At 38.8% G+C, this 22398-nt stretch overlaps 1 long non-coding RNA gene across 1 annotated transcript; it reads left to right on the forward strand.

The window, feature by feature from the left end:
• Positions 1 to 11260: 11260 nt before the first annotated feature.
• On the forward strand, positions 11261 to 16565 carry LOC119741871. The gene is made up of 3 exons (XR_005272783.1): positions 11261 to 11323; positions 13089 to 13150; positions 14507 to 16565. It is a non-coding gene; the product is annotated as an uncharacterized LOC119741871 (long non-coding RNA).
• Positions 16566 to 22398: the final 5833 nt, after the last annotated feature.

A 22398-nucleotide genomic window follows, 5' to 3' on the forward strand; every position in this document is an offset into this window, starting at 1 on the left:
AGTGCACTCACTCGATATGAGCAACAAACTCATTCAAAAGATGTAATTCAAAATGCACGACCGTTGGTTGGATATTAACTTCATTACCTGTTGATTAATCACGAATCACGTTGATTAAACACTTGGCATATCATGATCTTGTTTGGAGAAATCTGGAATTTCCGGGATAGGGGAATTGTCTCCTTGCTTAACATTAACGATGAAGCAGTAAACAAATATAAAATAGATTTTGATGTTTTTGAAAGATCGAACAGCGAACATACATCATCTATTGATTAATATTAACACTGTTTTGTGTTTGTTGCTGTTAAAAAGTATGCTCAAGCTATTCAATTCCTTGAACAAAATGAGGATTTCACACCAGGAATCGTAAGTTGTTTTCAGTCTTCAAAATTATTCCTTCGAAATTGAAAACTCTGTGGATATAATCGAATTGATTATGGTAGGCCTACATGGGTTCTACAGGATGAGTAAAAAAAAAACGAAACCCAAATGTCGGGACCATTGCTTTAGTGAAGTTCTGCATGTAGCACTTTCAAAATCTAGGATATGAAAGCCCAATTCATAAACTTTCTTTTAGTACAAGAATCATTCAAATCACTTATGTACTTTTCAAGTTACGAAATTTTAAACACAACCACCGTTTTAAAGTTCTGTCCACGGACCACAAAAAAGATGCGCGTTTTTTTTCAGCAAAACAAAACAATTCAAACACATCCCTATCTGTTTTAGTTTTGCTGAAAAAAACACTTACCTTCTTGCGATCCGTGGACAGAAGTTTAAAACGGTGGTTGTATTTAAAATTCCGTAACTTGAAAAGTACATGAGTGATTTGATTGATTCTTGTACTAAAAGAAAGCTTATGAATTGGGCTTTTATATCCTAGATTTTGAAAGTGCTACATGCAGAAATTTACTAAAACAATGGTCCCGAAATTTGGGTTTCGCTTTTTTTTTTCGACTCACCCTGTAGAAGGGCAGTTTAATAATGATTTGAAGTCGTCAGTACGCATCGCTGTCTGCTTGGTTAGTTACCTTCCTTTGCCTCTCCGTATGGCCCCCAATTGGTGGATCAAGTGGGAACGGGGTCCAATTGGTCTCTGGTAGTTGTATATCTACCCCTCGCTGTGAGATCTCCTAGTTTTACCATCGTGGTGACGTTTTAGGCTTTTGCCTCTGAAATTCAGTTTCAAGGACAAGAGCAGAAAAGAGAGAATGAAAACCAATGTAAAATTTGTCACAGAAATTAAATAAAGCGAGACAGATACCATCCGGGCGTATGGCTCATTTGTCATCGGATGTTGCGAGATCATCCGTGTCGTTTGGGTGAAATCGGAGGAAGATGTGCTCAAAAATAAATGTTTCTATTCCCCAAGAGCGGAAAAATAATAATGAAATAGTAAACAAAATGGAAAACATGTGAATGAATAAAAATTAAAACGATCATAACATAAACCAACGTAGCTGTGATGATTATTTTAATATATCTCTCATTGTCAGTTTGTCTTAATATATACTCCCCCTCAGCTTGTTGTTACAAAGCAAGTGAAAATAATTCATGTCATTTGAAGGACTTAACGAGACGACATTTGTAGACTGGTCAGTGCCACTGTCACGATGTACAATGTGCCCTGTCTTTTAACATCAACAAATGATGCGACTATCATTTTCTGTTTTACTAAATCAAACAGATTTAAACAATATGGAAGATTGGAGATCTATGTCTATATGATCCATAATCATCTCGAGAAATGAATCATTCGATTATGGATCAACACATTAGTATAGGGCAATCCGCAGGGAGGATAATGTTTGCGAAAATCCATGATTTTAAGAACACATTTATAAAGACCTTAACCTTTTAGGTGCCTTGAAATTCGAGATATATGGGGAGGCAAGACGAACACCACAACCAACTTGACATTACAGAGCAGGAAAATAATCAAGTGCCTCATCCATCCGCAAACTCCCAATACTACGTCTTCATGTCTAAACCAACCCTCTCGCGACCTCTCTCTCCCAAACCGCACCATCCAATCCACCCCATATCGCTCCGTCGTTCCCTTAGACTCTTCATTCTCTCAACCTGAGAATCCGACACTTCATTGCAAAATGTCTCGGCCTTATAACACTAGTCCGGACTACTCCAAGCTCAAACACAGTCTGGTGAGGCTACGATGACGTAGGCTTGGTCTGTCAATCAAGCGAGAATTGGCGAGGAATGGAGTGATTTCGGGGCCTGAAAGCTGAGGAAACGTGACACCTAAGGGTTTCAATCAATCTCAAGCGTCTCTCCTCCAACTCTCTGCCCGAGCATAGTCAATGCCTTCATTGAATTATTACCAGTCAACTATTATCCTTCATTCTATACGTTGTTCTTTATTCTCGTGGGTCTACATTTTGGTTGGGTATAAGGAGGGGATTTTGATAGTCGGGCTTCCAAAAGGTCAGGCGGACACCCAATCACGTTATTTACTTCCGCAGAGGTCCTTGGCTTTTCAGAATTTTTAATCCAGAAAAACATATATATTTAATAGAATGTATACTGTTTTAGAATTCATTGAATATTTAAAATAAACAAACGTGATGCCAACGAACACTTTAATTACAACTCCCGTATACCGATGGTTATTGCATAATATTAGTTCCACACAGCTAGTTTTGCAGGGCGTGTAATAACACACTAGTTACAATTTCACAAACTGTATCTCACTCAGTCTTCGTGAAGAAAAATATGTGAAACCCGCCATCACCCACGTGGCCGTGATGTGTATGCACAAAATGAATTACAAGCGGGGTATTTTGTCGTTTATAGTTGAACAAATTGGCAGTTGTGAAAAGAAACGCCACTGCCTTGGTATACACAAAAAACTCCCCCACACATTGTTTATTTATCTAAAAGTAGTTAAGGGGGAACGGGTCATGCACGTAAATGCATTGTCACTGTGGATTAATTGATTTGATATGATTTTGATTGAACCACGCATTCCAGGAATTTAGGGGTTGACGTGATGTTTGACACCCTTATGACGTCATACATCATGCTGACCATTTCGTCAAAGCACGCATCAGGCTAGGCCAGATAGCCTAAGGCACCAGACAACGCCAGACTAGAACTTCCAACTGATATCAATTCGAGGTCTTTCAAAGATTTTCCTAAAGGCAAATCCCCATGCCTGCAGACAGTCGTACTACTGATAATAAACGAGCGAGATATACAAGGAAACGTACTGGGGATTCCAGACAAATCGTGTCGTCCATGCACTCGCAAATCGAGGGCCGTTTAGTACAAATCCGGTTACTTATGGCTGTGCTCCGTCGGTCTCTATATAGGCCCAGCTGAATTAAGATTCACTTCTTATTCACTGTCACGAATTTCTCTATTTTTTGCCCACGTACAGCAGTCTGAAGAATACGTTATGACGACGGTAATTTATTGTAATACGGCTAGAGTTTTGCAGGATTGCGTTTCGGTGTTTTTACTATACGATAAATCTGTACTCCGTTTTCTTAGGGCGCAAAGTAAGTAACTCAGACTGTTAACAAAATATTTAATGGAATTTGACAAATTGTTCGTATTATACTTGGCTGTTTTGTAAGCACTATTTGATTTTCGAGCTTAAGCCTTCACACTTTTCTTGGCCGTCATTTCCTCAGAATTTTCATCATTCAAATAAACAATTAAGTAATTGTATCGTGCATTTTTTTTGTAAAAGATGATCACACCATGCTTTCAAAATGTAGAATCCTTCAAGGTTTGAGAGGATACCGCAATATCGAACTCCCCAAAGACCAAGTTCGTGCTTTGTCTCACTCCGAGAGGATTTTTCGAGCTTAGTCGAAATTCATATCAAAGCCCTCCTGTGCCCAGAGGGCCTTTAACCCATAAAATAAAGCTCTTGACCGTCATTATAAGTTCTTGTCTTCAGTGACGACCAGAAGGTGTTGATATTGACCTGTAGTGACAGTGTTATGAGGTATCCAATCTTACGTCTCCAAACATGTGGGGAGGGTCTATTAGAGGCGTATTAGGCGTGGATTTCAGCACCGTTAGCAGGGAGCATCTGCCAGGAATCGATGCTTCGACAGTTTGTGATCGATGGACTCTAGTATCGAACACCTGCCTCTTAGCCTCGTTCAAGACTGAGAGGGAAAAGTGGAGGCATTCTGTGAAGTGAGGCATTTGAATAAAGTGGAAAGTTTAATACAGTCGACGCTTCAAGAGGAAGCAATGGAAAGCAATGTCTTCATCTTTTGCAATGAAAAGAGGGACTTTAGCCTACGAAAGGGTTTAAGAAACACTCAAAAGTGCGTTCAAATGTATCAGTTTGTACAATAATACCCAAGTGGTAGAGGCTTAATTGTTTTTTAATTTTAATTGATTGCAGATGTTCAAGTTAGAGACAGTACAGTGGATACCAACCAACGCATTAAAATGTGTCTGATTCCAGTATAGACCATCTTGGATATTGGTAAACGAAAGTCGACAAGAAATTGAACACTAGATCCTAGTCGAGAAATTCAAAACAAAATTGCATCAGGTGTCTTTACTGGCTTAGATATCAACGTGTATTTGCTGTTACCCACAAAGGGAATATTTTGTATAATCGGTATTTATGACTCCAATAATCTGATATCTTTTGCCGGATGGCTTGCCTAGATGGGGAGTCGCACATTGCAGAGGACAAGTATGGATTACGGAAGGCTTGGTGTATTGCAGATAGCCATTCCCTATGGCCAAAGACATGTTGACCGGACAAATTCGGCCAGAGGGCGGATGCTACCCTATATAACGACAATTACCAATGGTGCCAATGGAATTGTTATGGTGAATAACCCCGGCTATATGCACGGTCTTTGATCTTCCCTGAACTACTTTAGGCAGGAACTGGATCGGATAACAAAGTGATTTTTCTACCATCTATCGATCTGTTGTGCAGGTCACTGGAAATAAGAATTATTCATTACTAAGCAATGAAATAAGAAACTCGCTGGATGTTGAGGACATTTCAGATTTTATTAAAAACAAATATATGGAGCAATCACTGCTGATTTTACGAAGAGATTAGTTCCACCAAGTTGGTCAAAGCGGAAGGGCTATGGCTATGTCTTTTATGTGCAATACTAACGTACGATCATTTTCTACAGTTTTGACTGATACTAGTCACTCTGACTATAAGCGATGTGATTTAGAACAAAGTCATCAGTGGACATGTATTCTTATATAATTTGTGAGTTGTTGCAAATATTCAGTTAAGTACCACTTGGCATAGCCAGACATCCAAGCACCTCTGGCGACATTAATCGCACAAACGGACGATTACTATCAATCAACCAAAGAGTCCTATAAGACAAATTGACATCGAATACACACATTTTCGAGATGCTTAATTGGGGCAACTCGTTTAACGATGCAAGTGCAATGCTCGATTGCTCGGTTCACCCACAATTATTAAATAAACATTGTTATTCATTTGGGTTTTTAGATTGTGCAAAATGTATATTAAATAATCAAGCCTTTTGTGCAAATTAAAAAAAGGTTCATTGTGATTAAGTTTTGGCGCACAACTAGTCTCCATTTCGAAAATGATTAACTTAAAACGATAATAGCGCCGCAGGCGCGCATGAGTTCCATGATAGGGAAAAAATGTTTAAAAAGTAATTAACTTTAAAAGGTAATTAACTTTTATGTCGACGTCAGTGTTACTATACCCCACGTGACCACTCTACCCACTGGTTCACTAGACGCACCCGAGACATGGTATAACCTGTAGAAATGAAATGAATCTATTATTGTATAATTTATGTAGACATCATAACGACGACTTCGACACGTCACGGCCCACAACACCCTTCACAACACCCATCCCTCACCACGCAATCAACAACAAAAAAATCTGCCCCTCATTCGATATTGATGAACATCACGTCAGTAGACTTCCGATGAAAGGTGAAATACAAAAACCCAAGAAAGAGAGTGGTTGGACGTGATTGGTTGCTGGTCTTTCCCTAGTAGGCGTCGCAGGGTGTAGATATAGCGGGTCTACTTTATTTGAACAGCACACAGCAAGGTAGTGATCAACGCGACACGGAGATTAGTGCTTGGTAACCAGACGACAGCCGTTTTTTCAAGGTAAATTGACTTTCGATCATTTAACTGTAGTAGGTTTAATACTTTGCGTTTTAAACAGTAGGAAGCTTGAAAGACAGTTTTCATTCAAAAATACGAATGTTTTTGGCCTGCAAAAGTGTTTCGACTATTTTAGAAAATATGGAGTTATCAAAAGATCGCTCTAAGTGAAATTTTCTTTGGACATTTTATTAGCAGATCCTATTATTTCTATTTAAACGGAGAGGATGTAGCAATGGTCCGACTAAATCACTGAGAATGAAGCAAAGCATCCCACTGTTGTACAATAGTCCATGCTTTATTTCTGCTGTAGGGTTAGGCATGAACAAACTGTGCTGACCACTTAGCTAGATTGAATGTGCTACTTTTGCATAACTGTAATATATTGAAATAGGACGGAACCACTAGCAATCGTAGGATCGTAGTCATTTCATATTTTGAAAATATCATTCTTGTTTGTATACAACAAAAAGGGCAGTTTCACGTAAACGTTAGGCCTATTATCGTTGGAAGACGCAACTGCCTGGATCTAAATACTATAAAATCTCGACTAGTTTTCGCAATACAATTTGTGAAAAGGAAATGGATATTGCTATGAAATTCTACAATTTGCCATCTTTTTCTGTGACTAACTACAGTTTTGCCGAAGCTTGGTAATAAGTCTTGATTTCTAATGCAATGTAGCGAAGTGATATGATTTGATACGCGATATGATTTTGCTCGTAGGGTAATGTGCAGATAACATCTGCTATACCTCAGGCTATGTGTTAAAAATCATGAATTAGTTCATACGTGGTCTGCTTCTCGATCTGTTATCTTACAAAAATATCCCGTCATTTGTGACACGAGAAGGTAATTATGCATAACGGACGACTGGCATATGAGGCATAGGATTGACGGGAACACTTAAGGACACGCCGAAAGATGAAACAGCTTCGACATGGCTATAAATCTACACTATAAACGAAGAATTAATATTGACCCTTTTCGCGTGTAAAAATAAACAGTTACGCTTGTTTTCCGCGGATAAGGATATAATATGCTGGACTGCGATTAGCTAAATTTGTCAAACTCCTGTCTCGACCCATATGTCGCACTGATTGATGATGCTCTAATTTAACAGATTTAGCGTGACTACCACGGTTCTGTGGAGTCTCCAATTACACAAAAACCGTCTTTGCAATTTTATTTTCAAACCTACTAATAAACCACGTATAGTGTGTACTCTTAAAAGCTTGTAGGATTTGCTATACGAACTACCTCAATGTTTAAAAAAAATTTCCTTAACAGTATTATCCAGTTAAAAAAGAATTATGTATGTTTCCCATAGAGAAGTAGAATATCGCAGAAGTGTTCCCTCAGTTGATGATGCAGTTCCGCGCTGATTAATTTTTTTTTTATAACTTGTTGAAATTGCTAGGAAGGACAATGATGTTCACGTTTAAAATGTTTGTCTGGACCACGGCCCAAAGATAATTGGGCCCAGGCAATCGGTGTGCCTGACATTGGTACTTGTACTCCGTACTCTTGTTTTACTGACAACCAGTCGGAAGGCCAAGTGATCTAATAACACTCAATTTGATCAGCAGGCTCGCAGAAACAGCTGAAGCAACCCTGAAAAAAACTCACTTTCCACAAAATCGAGGGTGCAGTGTGTGCACAAAACCGAGGGTGAAGTGTGTGCCGAGTATTTCTCGACACACAATGCTCTGTAGGTTTCTACAACGCAATAAAACAAATTCATTTACGAAACACTCACAGATGGCCTGCCAAACGTCGAAATGTAGGGAAAACAAAAAACAAGTGCGAGTGCACATTAAGCTCTGGCGAAAAATGCGACGCCGATGGCACATATGGAACACTTTATTTTTGGTCAATTTTTATTTCATTTCTGGATACCGTCCATCCACTACAGAAAATACCACATGACTATAAAAACCTTACTGCACATATCTTGCCTCCGTTTACAAAAAAAATTGATCAACAGCTTTACGAATTGTTACAAACAATTTTTAGAGTGCACTGACGACGGCATGGCATTTGCTCAATTTTGGTAAAATATTTTTGGTCAATTTTCGGGGACCGACCGACCGATCGACATCCAAGTGACTTATAGAAGCTTCTGTCAGAGCTTAAAAATCAGTGTTTATAAGGCACTCGTGATTTGGAATAGGTACAAACACATACGGTCGAAATACTGGTTTGCAGTTCAATTTGGAATATTCAAGCTATGTAATTCGCCTGGCGCTGTATCAATCATTAAAAGGGGGGATGGGTCTGTTAACAAAAGAACTAACCCAATAAAACACTCTAGTCTCAGTCAGTTCTGAGTGAGAATTGATTGCACATTCCGAATTGGAATACTTGAAGAAGTGCGTCTACACGCAGCCGCTTTCAGAATACGGTCCATGTTATCAACACATGAATGTTAGATGTTGATTCTCGTCACGTTCCATTTTGACACGCTGCGTCCAAATTCAACCTTGTCCACGGAGAAAGTTCACACACGCGATGGAAGATGACCGGTATACCCGACGCGTTTGACAAGGTGAAATCAAGGATAAAAGGTCTATTCAATTACGGAGACATCAAAGGTCGATTACAACATTTGACGGGGGACTGTCCTTTTTCAGAATTAGTCAATATGATAAGAAGCTCCCGTTGTGGGATACGTTCCTTGGTAATTGACCTACAATTTCAGTAATTCAATAGTGGAGAAAGGGAACTGAGTTCTAGTCAACTCTGAACGCAAAACATCAATACAGCTGTGATTGTTTTTCAGTGTATTTCACATGCCAGCGTAAATTCGTTAACTACAACCTGTTCAAAACATATAACAATATTACGTCAGAATGAAATCGGTTTCGAATGGCTGTTTTTTGCTCTCTTCATTACTATGGTTACATTTTAAGCGTGGAAAGGACAGAAATGGATCAAAACAACTGAAGTATCGTAACTAGCGAATTCAAAGCGAGAGGCAAACATCCCCATTTACGTCGGACTCCCCACGAACGTTAATTACTCTTCAAGAAGGCCAAGAGGGGTCAGTCTCTTTCCAGTCGCATTTTTAATTGATTCAGGAGTTGTGGCAAGGAGAAAACTTCCTGAGTCGTGGACACGGGATCCAATCTGGCCCGATGTCTAGTGGATGTATCACGGCTATCAAATGACATGGCGAACTGTCAGCGGTCTTCGCTATATAGGATTCGCTGAATTTCACCTGATTTGGTCAAGTACGTCATCGGATCACCACTTCAAAGTTTCCGGAGTGCAACCCCTTTTAACGATGAGCGTTTGAGCGGACGGGGTAGGGTATACGCGTCGCTAATTGCCTGGTTGGTTTGACGAAGCGTGCTGGCTGGGTTACCGGACTGATTTAAGCAATATGTCGGTTGCTTTGGCGGTTTCTGTACCAAAGGTGGTAAGAAAAAAACATGAAGATGTAATAAATAATCAACTGGATTCTCTGGAAACTTTTATAAAACTTGTCTGGCCTCCATGACTGATAACCGCGTTTCACTGAAAGAAATGTCATTTTCTCCGAAATTTTAAATGAGTTTTTGTGATTGTAGAGTTTGATTTTGTTTATATCTTTCTTTTTTATAAAAAAAATAGCGATCATAATGAGCCACGCAAAACTTCACTTAATTTTATTAATACTATCATAAACTTCATCATTTTGAAAATTGTTAAATTTCAATATCATATAGTTCCATCAAAAGCAAAGTAAAAGCATCATGAGAACAAAAAGTTGGTCTATTAAGATGAAAGCATGATATTTTAAAAAGTCGAAGCTTTTGGGGCAAGCCGAAATTTCTTTGTTGCAGCTGTTCAAACACTAGAACGACTAGAATATAAAGTGGCATAGGCTACCTGTTAACTTTGAGGACATTTCTTGACTTCAACTGCAAAATATAATGTTTGTATTAAAGTCGTCACGCAAGAAATCTCAATATAGTCGGCATTTCCTTTGATATAGTACAGTCTCGTTTAATGATAATTTGGGGATTAAAATCTCAAACAGTTGAAAAAAAAGTGCCAGATATTTTCTCGTCCTTCGTCTGTTCCTCCGACTTTGCCATGTTTACACAAGGCCCTCCCTTACCAAACCGCAATTTCCAGTTAACGTAAACACCTGAACCAAATGCAAAGGAAAGTCCCAATCGTTTTAATGAATTCTATCGGAAGCCCGCTTTCCACCGGCGCCATATTAATCTGGCTTTTGGGCAAAATCATTTATTTATTGTGCAGATGAGCAGCAACGTGAAGAATGGTTCAAATCACCCATATCACTCACACGTGCCTATACACGCGTAGAAAATGTCATAATACAAGATCTTTCGTTACTTCCCAATTAAGGATTCATGGGGTGGAGGAACTTGTAATAAATCAAGAAGCAGATAGTTCAGGAAACCCTATAGTAGACTGTAGACTGTCTATAGTAGACTCGCACGGAAACACATACCGCCTTTATTGTTATAAAGCTTGGAATCTTAACTTTATCCCTACATGGCAAGTATTGGTTTGATATTTAAAAGAGTATTAAATTATTCGTGTTCAAATAAAGGCATGTCGAAAACAAACTCAACCGATTTCAAGGAAACTCGATAATGCGGTACATCCGATGCAAACACGAGTCACACTTTGAGCGCGCTTTTTCAATAGGTACATACTTGCACGTGGATACAAAATTGAACTTGAAAATAAGAACAATATTGTGAATCCGTTTAAGATGTAGTCTACGTGGATCGAAACGAATAGGAAAACATGAAGTAAAAGGCAACGATATCGTCACATCATGAACATGATGAACCATTTCAACATTAGAAAAAATGAGCATGATTGATTTGTCTTAAAATTGGTTGAGTTTGTTCTTGACATGCCTTTATTTGAACATAAATTATTTCAAAACACTTTTGAAAATCAAACCAATATACTTACCAGGGATACAGATAAGATTCCAAGCTTTAAAATGTCATAAAAAATAATGGCGGTACGTCAACTCCGTGAAGCATTTTTAAGCATGATTTATCACATCAGTTCGAGAGTTTATGATGTCTTAAAATATGATCAATAGTTCTTTCTTTCTTTCTTTCTTTCATTCACCAGTGTTTTAATATTTTCTCATTTCAGAATTATTTTTTTCCGGATTTCGTTTTGGAGGAGCCTCAGTAACCATCAAAAACTGATTGAAGTAAGTTTAGTTATCAAAGTTCCGATTAGACGCTAGTCTTTCTGATAATTTGTCAGCGGCAAATATATACCAGCATCCAGAAGCATACAAACCTTGTGGCAATGAACGATTACTATAATTACAGCCTTGTGCTAATCAAGCCTGACCATTTCAGTTGCTTTAACAACGCTTTAGTAAACCCCACTCCGTCATCATGACGAACTGCTGTTTGAGGTCGGAAGCATAATACAGTCACAAATTTGGTATAAGCCTCCCTTAAATCACCCCAAACCTTTTACTCTACTTAATTGTGCTGCACTTCCGCAATTATGCAGTCAGGGATGTGTGACTCGTTGGTTTACGTTAAGATGTTCAATTATTAAACGCAAATTTGTTGAAAGAAACAGCTCATTATTTATTCAGCTTAATTCGACCAATCCATCATCAATAGACGTATATAAGCCTCCGAAAGAAACTTCTAGGAATGCTATCCTATTGATGACTACGGCACTAATGAAACATTTCCCTACTCAATCATGATGATTGCTGTGTATAATGTGTGGAATTCTTTGACCAACGTATAACAGCCGGATACCTGTGATTCATCATCATTGCAATAATGTTAACTAATAATCAACAGTAATGTTTGTTTGCTATAGTTGAGCAGCTCATGTTGCAGAGTGTTGACAAATTAATATTTGAAATGGAAAGCATCTATATAGCTTTATTTTGTCACATTTTCCCAAATGGATGAGATCAAAAATGTACAAGTACTAGCTGGGGAAGGAAATGTTTAATAATTAACGGCAGCATACGGTTTAAGAAAAAGATGGTGATAATTTCTATGGTCCGGGTTCGTAGCCAGCCTATTTCTACTTCTTCTACGGTGGTACTCAGCAACGTCCATAAGTTTGGATATAACGTCTATAGTGTGCGGTGTGCGTTTTTTTTTACTAACAAAATGGAACAAATCTAAGAAATTTGGAAATGTGAGGTACAAGTTCTATTAGGACAAACGATATCAAATCATGGAAGAAATTCTTTTACACTTATTTAAAGTTGAATACTCTTCAATTATGGATTTTGTTCTTCTTACGAAATTTTGATTTGTATATTTTTTTTTTTTTCGATTTTGGGCGTCTGAAACCCTCTGAAAAGGACCGCCTATTTACAAGAGCCGAATTATTATCGGGCTGCAAATAGCTCAAATTGTTTAAAGAAATAATTCAACAACCAAATGTCGGTAGATGTTATTTTTTCGATGTCTCAATCACTAAGAGTGAATAACTTTCAAATTGCTTGGAAAATAGCAGGTGAAAGAAATAATCCATTTTCGATGGAACACTCCAAACTTTAAAAACCAAAATGATTAAATATTGAAATCGCTCCATATCAAAATTGGGTTGGTTGTTCGACCCCCTCCCAACCCACCTCTGTAGCTTCATAGAGGTTAACCTCCGCCCCCCCCCCCCCCCACACACACCTCAACCTATCCGATGAACTGAAAAGTAACGATGGCAACCGCTAGGGGTGCAAAAAGTGTTCTCTTATTTTCTAAAGAGTGAAACAAAGATTGAAATAAACTTTCAAAAGAATCACTTCAGTTAAGGTTCGAGTAAAATCTCAATCTAGTCGCTGTAGCGAAAGTAACTTTAAATGTTCTTGTCCAGAGTGTAAATTTTCACTCTCTGGAAATGAGCCAGTACCTTCGTAAGTTAGTTTGCATCTTCGTCTTGGTTACAAATAATTCACTTTTGTTAGTTGTTATCGTTTATTGTACTGACAGGAGAGCTGTAACTTCATAAAGGGACCACAGGACTGTACTGCGGGGTGACATTTCCACGAAATGTAAGATTTACTGATATTCATGATTATTAACTGGTGCATGCGTTCCCTATCTGTGCAATTCCGATTTATTTGTTTTTGATTGGACTTTTCCTGGACCAGCTAAACAATCTTTTACAAATATTTACATCTCACGCAACATCAGTGTGTAGAATCACCAAAACAAATTACTCTAGATTCTACACTTTATTTGGGATAAGATAAATTGTTTACAGTGTTTTATATGCTGCAAAAAGATAACTCGGTGTTTATTCAGAATTGAAAGAGTCGTAATTCAATTTATTTTGTTTTTACATCAGCGAAGATTTTTGTCTCTTTTTGTATTGTATGACAGTTTAGCCCTGTGCAATATCTGTATGTCTGTTGCAGTTGTAATATTCGGAAGTGATTTATTTAAGAGAAAACAAATCTTAATAATATGATTCATTTAAATTCGATTACTAATTTTTTTTGTAACTGAAAAAGGGATTAGCATTAGGTATGATGTAATTAACCAGTCTCCTGATGACGAACAGAGCACATAGAAATATTGTTTACACGGTTTTACCGACAACCTTCCATTCTTTGTTCATGTTCACCATGCAAACCTACAAATCTCAATTAATTAAAAGTTGCTAACAGAACTCAACCCATCAAACCCCAACGGCATGTTTTGTTGGAATCTGTCAGGATGGGTACAGTACCCCTAAACTGACAGTCTTTTACATTGGGTTGGCACACTTCCAGAATCAAAGTCAGGAATATGTGTGTGCAGTTTCATATATGGTGTTGGAATTTGCCAGGATAGATATGGTTCCTAAATCGTGCTAGGGAGTTAGGGTTTTAAATTAACAGCAATATGAGTTCTTTTTTTCGACTTCTTCTTTTTTTTCTGCTTTTTTGTGGCTTTTCCGGGGGGGGGGGGGGGGGGCAAGCGCCCCGGCCCATCCTGGCGACGCCCATGCTAATCAATTATTCTTTCAGCGCCCATGCTAATCAATTATTCTTTCAGATGGAGCCACTTTGACATTAGGGAGGTTTCGCAAGAGAACGGATACGCTTACACTTTTAGCTATACGTATCCGTTTTTTAATTACGTGTAGCGAGCGAGATATGCGTGTCGTCTGCACGTTTAGCGGATAGTGAGTGGCGTATGACGTCATACGTGCAGACGACACGCATATCTCGCTCGCTACACGTAAGTAAAAAACGGATACGGATAGCTAAACGTAAGTGTAAGCGTATCCGTTCGCTTGCGAAACCTCCCTATTGTTAAATTTCATCACCTTCGTATTTTGGCTCACCATTTTGTAGATACACGCTCTACATTGTATTATCGTAACTTTGACATGATATCTTGTATAATAACATTTGTTTCAGAGTATAATGGAAGCCAAGGCCATGCTCGTGCTGCTCATGTTGTGTTGTTGGTGTCTAGTCAGTCAACAAGTCCACGCATCAAGACTAGACGGTCTCAGACAACAGTACAACCTTGACAGGGAGATCGATCCGGAAACGCAGCGGAAAAGGCGCCCACTGAGCTCGCTCAACAGGAGACCCGAGCAACACGACTACCATTTCGGCGGCACCCTCTTCCGTAAAAGGATGCTTGGTAATGGCGAATATGTGGTCCAAGATCCGGGCTACTACGCATTCGAAGACGAGTAAAGATGAGGCCTATACATCTTCAAGACAGATACGTAATTCCTACAAGACAGTTGACACCATTCCTTTGACAAGCCTTGCCGCATAGACCGACTTCATAATTGACTGCATGGTTGGCTGAAGAATTATTCAAAATGTAATCATTCAATGAGATGATTTTTTTTTAATTCGTTGTTAGAATAAGTCACATGGACATACAGTTCAAAGCTCCTGTATATTTTGTTGCCGCGGTTAGAAGATACGCGGTTGTTAACATATTTATTTAAAACATCGAACATTCCTACCAAAAAAACAAAATGACCGAAGATTTGCTTCTGAACTTACTGAAGCAAATTCTGTGCAGTGATGTACATTGGTTGACATCTCACTTACACAATGTAATGCTAGGCAACAGAGCTAGGTCATTTTATATAAAAGACATATATTTGTATTCAATTGACCATCATTGTTGATGCCATTATACTGTATACGCCGTACTACATGTTTGTCAATAGGCGTAGCAGTGGCAGCCTAATTATGGATGTACATGTACTATGTACCATTTGTTCAAGTTTAATGTCTGTTTAAAACTTTTTGTCATGATGTTGGCCTAAATGACAGGTATCCTGTGTACGTCTAATTCAATATCAGATCTCACGCTTTGAAAGGAATTCTTGCCTCTTTCTTGAGTAACCAGGTCACACTTTCTACACGTTAAATCAATTTTAAAAGATTGCTTTTTTGTATAGATTTTCCTCTTAGTATACTTCCAGTCTATCAGTAACTACAAGCTACGTCAGAACCCCTCCGCCGAGTATTTGTATTAAAAGTTACCCCATTTTTTTATCAACTCGCCCATCTCAGTCTTTCGGCTTCTGAAGACGATCTTAAAGTTAAAAAAAATGTCTGTGGTAAAAGACAGTCTTGTGGTTATCCGTACAGCCTCATTGTGGGATAACCTTTAATTTGAACGTCTTTTGAATGATAATGTTAGTCCACCAATATTGATTGGAATATTTATTACATGTCATCTGGCTGCTCAATTCCCCATACTGAATGTAGCACTAGCCAGACGTCAAGACGATACTGTAAGAGTTACGCCATCAGTGATTAAGCTTGGAGATGACATATCTTTTTGCACTGTTTAGCGACCCGGTGTATGGCAATGAACTATCTTAATAAAATTAGTGAAATCCCTAATGAAATTACACACTACCCCCGGAGTGATGCATCATTTTACCGTATAATTAAACGGACAGTTGATGTTGTCAAAGACTGTCCGTGACTTCTCACGTCTGAAAGTCTAACTTGACTGATTTTTAATTAGAGTTAAGTAGTGACCGCTCCTGCATTTCTATTGCCGCTGGCTTCCGAACACGTATTAAATTTTAAATCAACCTCAGTCCTAGGGTCTTGCAGTACGCTCTTTACTATAGGATACGTGGTTGAAAATAAAGTAAGCCCTTGGGACGATATTTCTTTATCTGAAATTACAAAAAAGTGACGAAAATTTTAATAAATCAAGCACAAGTAAGTGTTTGACATCTGCATAATTAGTAACAATTCTCAATGCATAGTGATAAAGAAAGGGAGAATAATTTTTCAGTGTACGCTTTATAAATATGCCGATTTGGAAGCAATAGCAGCGACGGTGGTGATATATTACAAAATAAACGAAGGGACATGAAACATCTTTGTCTCATTTATTATTAAATGTAAAGCATAAGTCATTGAGAGCAATGCTGCGGCTATTGAACAACTTGTTTTCCGACATTGTAAATCTGACGAAATAAACCAGAATGACGTAGGAAAATAATCTGTTTTATGAACGCTTAATTGTTCTCAAGTGTCGATATTGTTAACCCTATCTAATATCCCTGTTACAACCTGGCCAAACCTTTCACTGGAAATTGCTAGCATATTCAAATTAGGTTTTACCCTTCACCGACGTATGAACACTGTATACTCAGTGTGTTACCTCCCGAGTGAAAGTTGGAAAAAAAATCACTCAGATGTCTTACCACTCGACCACCGAGCTAACGGTATCAGTTGGCTGGTTCGAATCTGATGTACATAGCAGCGGGTACAGCATTAACTATTCGTAAGATGGAAGTTTGCGTCGATGTTAATCAAATTAAAAATTGAAGGGCAAAACCTAATTTGATTTACATCAGCCCGACGCAAAAAAATCCATCTTACGAATTGCTAGCATATTGCTTAAGGAATCGAGGGCTTATCAATCCTAGTACAAACAGTTTCACTGACTTGAATTTAATCGACTTGGGTTAAAATGAGAGAAATGCGTTTAACGGCTCCTTCACACCCAAAATAATTTCATATTATACAGTTTCTACATAAAATAATGCAGAATTCAAGCGAAATTCAGGATGTTGAAATTAATGTTTTAATTTTGATACACCAATTAACAAGCATTGAGTTACCCGGACTAATCATAGGTATTGAACACGATCAAATCATCAAATTCAAGAGGACACTATTAATGTACTTGATCCACATCGAAATCATTCTATAACCCCTCTCTTGTTGGTTTAAATGTTTCATGAAGTTTTTTTTTTCACCGCTCTTTGAAGCGAAGGGCTAATATCGAACTGCATAATCACTGGTACGTACGCTTCACCCACCTGCGATCTGATCTGACGGACGGTGAGAAAATGTCTACCAAATGTAATTGCAAATTGAAGACGTACAACATTTGTTGTATTTGTAAATTGGACGTGTGCTTGCAAGTCAGACTCCGGCAAAACACGCGAGCTTTTCTTGACCGGAAATCTGCAGATAAGTCCGCGGGTCCTGAAGCTCGTCTTTCCCCGTCGAGGCTGATGTCCCTAGAGGCGGTCTCCGAGTCGGTGTTCGTGTTAGCAGAGGATGACACAACGATCCTATAATAACGTAGCATGACCACCTCGGACGGCTTAAAGTCTTTGCTGCGTTTTACAGAAACGACGCCTGGTTGGATTTAAAGATGTCGTTCCTTAAGGCATTATTTGCTAATGTGTGCATGCCCCTTGTGTGCTGTCAAGACTAGAAGAAACTACCCTACGGGACTTGAAGATCTGATGAAAGAAAAAAAGCCACAGCATCAGATTTTTACTCCAGCTATCTTACTGATACAAGGAGAATGCCATGACCTTCCAATGCTTTGATGTAACAATTTAATAATTTTGTATTTTGAAGTGCCGTTTTGCCCTTGGGTGTTGTGGAGACTCTCAATGAGATTTTGTAAACAAGATGGCGCTCTAACTGTGACATTCATCGAATTCGCGTTTCTGGTGCGTGCATAACGTGGCGAACACGACAAAATAGATCCAATATAGGAAAAAAACCACAACCCATTCATTTTTTACATTTCATCATGAAAACTGTAAAGCGCTAATTAATGTATACTAAAAATAAAAAAGAGAAAACATCGTAAATAAGGATTACCTCAGATAACTTTATAAGTCAAATCATTACATAAATGTAAAGCATTGTACGGCTTAAAAGAACTTACCTAAATTCTTCTATAAAGAAAACGATTAAAAAGCATTTGGATAGCAACATGTTCAGTTTTAATTCTAACTAGATTTTTTTTTGGGGGGGGGAGACAAACGCAGGGTGATGGGACGCGAATTGTCCAATTGCAATAATGCAAAACAGGGAATGTATAAAATCTGATCTTGTTCAGTCTATTTATTAATTCGAGCAAATGCATCCTTTGGGATAGATACATTTCATTATTCATTTTATTTACAAAATACTTCTGATTTTATGACGTCATCAGTTAAAAAAAGTGCAAAAGAATACTGATTTAGTTTAGACAGGTTACATTATGCAAGGTAAGTGAAAAGAATTAATTCTTGAAAAATAATAAATAGCACGAAAGCATATGTGTAAGCATTGATTACAACTACCTTCGGGTTTGATGACGTCACAGAATAAGGATGCCCATCTTCGATAATGTTGCTGACATCATTATTGTGGCAACAATGATCCAAAATGGTATAGTGTTTTAATTTTAAAAAACGCAGAAACTTATCATTTTCCCCCCACATTCTCCCAACAATAACTTCCGGTATGACAGGGGCGGCGGAGCGCCTTTCAAACTGGGGGGGGGGGGGGGGGGGGGGGTACACCAAAAAGGGGCACTTGCTCAGAAAAAAGGGCACCTTCCGTGGGTGTGAAAGTGGGGGGAAAGAATATGGTCCCGTTCATTTCGCTATAACCTAGTTATGTATCGCCGTTCATTTTGCTATAACCTAGTTATGTATCGCGAGAGGGGCACTGTACTGCTGCTTTGGATGGCCAGTTCAGTGACAATTTTATTCGCGTGAAGAGCGCTACTATTTGTTAGGGGCCAATTTTCCATCTCGAGAGAGGCACAATTTTACTATTTAGAGAGGGGTATTTGTGCTTAAGAGGGGTAGTTTTCCATCTCGAGAAGTGCACAATCTTGTTAATGCGAGAGGGGTACTTGTGTTTTTTGAGGGGCAGTTTTGCATTACAAGAGAGGAGACAATTATATATGTAGTGCGATCTAAACGTGAACATTTGGGGGCAGTTTTGTTTTCATCTCGAGGGGGCACAATATAACCGCGAGAGGGGCACTTTTGTTGGCCTGGGAAAATCTGGGGGGAGGGGGAAGTGCCCCCCTCCCCACCACCCGGTTCCGCCGCCCCTGCAGTATAATGACGCCATCGTTCTGAAACTTCGCGAAGTAACTTTTTATTGCCACCCCCCCCCCAAAAAAAAAACACGTTTATAAGCAATTGTTGTGAGAAATGGTTTCAACCCCATCACCCATTAATGATACCAATTATAACATTCCGTCATTTCAACACTCCGACGGAGTCAAAATTGATGATAGAGGGCGCTATTATGATTGATAAAGGTCCATGTCACATACTCTTGATCAAATGAAGTGCTGTACAGTGTAAGCATCCAGTTTGTCTTTATTTATATATGATGCGACCGTATTTATCAAGCCATCCCTGATACGTAAAGAAATTTGGTACAAAAATTCTTCAAACAGATCATTTAAATAATATCTTAAGGAAATTATGCATCATCTCAGGCCCTAATCGTCCCAAGTATCAAGTATAAATTGCTGTCGAAACATGCTGCCCTGGCCGGCCTTGGCTCTGTCAATGCTGTATGAATTGCGCCCTCATGTGCACACTCTGTTACTGTATCTACATCAACCTCAGTAAGTACTAATAGTACGTACGTCTAATAAGAAGAAAAAAAAGATATTCGCCTGGAAAAATACTGTCGATATTGAGGAATAATAGGGACATTTTATTTCTTTCTTCACCCTCTACCATTTGGCCATGAATTAGTTAATTAAATAGACAAAATGAAGTCAATCGGTCTCAGATCAAAGGCTAGTTGATTGGTCAGAAACGCTGGAATCACGAGTCGAATTCGGTGCCTCGAATTGCACTGAAACGACAACAGGCACGGCAGTGATGAACTCATGATGCAGTGACGTCAACATCACCTTGACAACTGTTAAGGATTTTTTTAATGGACAAGCCATTTTCATCAACAAATTTACATTGACAGCGCGATGATATAAAAATATCCTGTGGGAGCGCGCTAATTGGGCTGGTTCTTGAATAGGCCTATACGTAGCGCCCTCATCGACAAAAGCAGTCAACTTCGATATTGCTTTTCCACTATACAATGCATGATATCAAAACCCACGCCCTTTGGGAGTGACGAACATAAAATCGACAATAGATGGAGGTGGGGTAGTTTGAATTTATGAACAAAAATGACAAAGATATGTACCAGAAACGATCATATGCCAAGTAGATCTTATTTATCAGATGTCTGCCGTTTGGGCGGTTATATGGCTGTCTGTCGTGTCCTTCGGGGGTGCACTTGAAAATGATAAAATATTTGTATGTTATATTTTTAATACTTTTCTGTTACAAATATTGTGAATGTACTGTATACAATAATTGTTCAGGCTTTCCCTAGCAAGGTTTTTGGTCTCTTTGCATTACGTAACGTATAATGCAATATTGCTATATAATTTTGTTGACCACAAGTTACAAGTATTGAAATAAACATTTAGTAAATTGAATTGAATGAAACAACTAATGGTTGTAAAAGTTGTGCACAATAAAATGGCATTGGTCTGAACTGGTTTACTTGGAATCTTTTACAGACTTAATCCTCTCTCATTCTTGCTACATGATTGTTTTAAGTTTATGCATATGAGGAGGAATGTCTTATACGAGAGGCGTGCTGTGAAAATCAAAATGAAAATCAGTTACAGTTACGTTCATCCCCGTGCTCAACAAAATCGATTTTGTTTGCCCTACTAAACATTTTAAACGTTTGTCTTTGATTCCACCAAAAGACCTCTCCCTGTGAACACAGAATTATTATCAAACAGCCAATATTTCGAATTTGTTAAGTACTCATTCAAAAAAATATCAATTTAGAAAAGGAATCAACTTTTTCGGCATGAAACTCAAAAATTGCATTTAACCAAAACTAAAAGTACTAACGTCATAACTGGGTGCGTTCGTTTAGCTCACCCGGGTCGACATGGGTCAGCTCCGTGCCGTTCGATAAGCTCTGACGTCATTCTCGTGGCACACTCGGGTCAGCCACCACAGACCCTGGTCGGAGCAGAGTGGTGGAAATACGTCACACGCATGCGTTGTTCATTCCATGACACGGACAAAATAAATATGGCGGCCAGACGGCGGAAATGTCAAGTGGACTTAACAAAATAGCTTTATTTCAAGTCTAAACGTAATCAGTTTATTGAGTTCATTGCGACTTTTGAGGCTATAATTCCAGCCGACTGAAAAAGCAGTAACTCTCAAACTAAGGCCCAATCCGAAACGGGCGTTTTTGTCTGTGGCTACGGCCATGATGGCCGTTGCTACGGGCGTCACGTGAGGATCGTGATGGCCGGCGGTTTAGCGTTCGATTATAGCCGGACTGTCGTGGCTAACCCGTCTGCCTTTACCCGAGTCGACCCGGGTGAGCTAAACGAACGCACCCTATCTAAGGAACTGTAGATGGAAGGAACTGGACTGTAGATGGCGCCATATAGGCTACTCGGCAGACATTGCCAACGCGCACTGGTATGGTACTTAGCATACGCCACACGAGACCCTATTCCATCAGAATTGATGGAATAGGGTCTTGAAGAAGAAGAAGAATTGGCCTACTACGCCAAAATCTGACCGTTTCCCGCGAAAAAAAACGAGGCACCGTAACTCTTGATTCTCTCCGTTTCAGGATCCCTTATTCGAACTCCAGAAATGTATCAAACAAAACAAACAAAAGTAAGCGCTGCTAAACATCTGGACAAATCGTACACTCCAGCAAACATCCATGATATAAACAAAATGAGATATTTCCCTGCATCAGTAGTACTTTTTTTCACGAAATCGAGAGCACTTTTTTCACGGTACCATAGTTGACTAAATGATCTCTTCTCCCTGTATATACATGTATATTTCACGGACCTTTTAATTTCTTCCGTTCTGTGCTGACCCCTATGTTTACGATCAAACCACCAATCTGTTTCTGCTTCACTTTTTCCTCACAATTCTATAGATTCCATGTTTGTCTGAACCGACCCATACCGATCATCGCTTTTC

This window comes from Patiria miniata, unplaced genomic scaffold (genome assembly GCF_015706575.1).
Source record: "Patiria miniata isolate m_02_andy unplaced genomic scaffold, ASM1570657v1 HiC_scaffold_5, whole genome shotgun sequence".
In the NCBI taxonomy this organism is placed as follows: Eukaryota; Metazoa; Echinodermata; class Asteroidea; order Valvatida; family Asterinidae; genus Patiria; species Patiria miniata.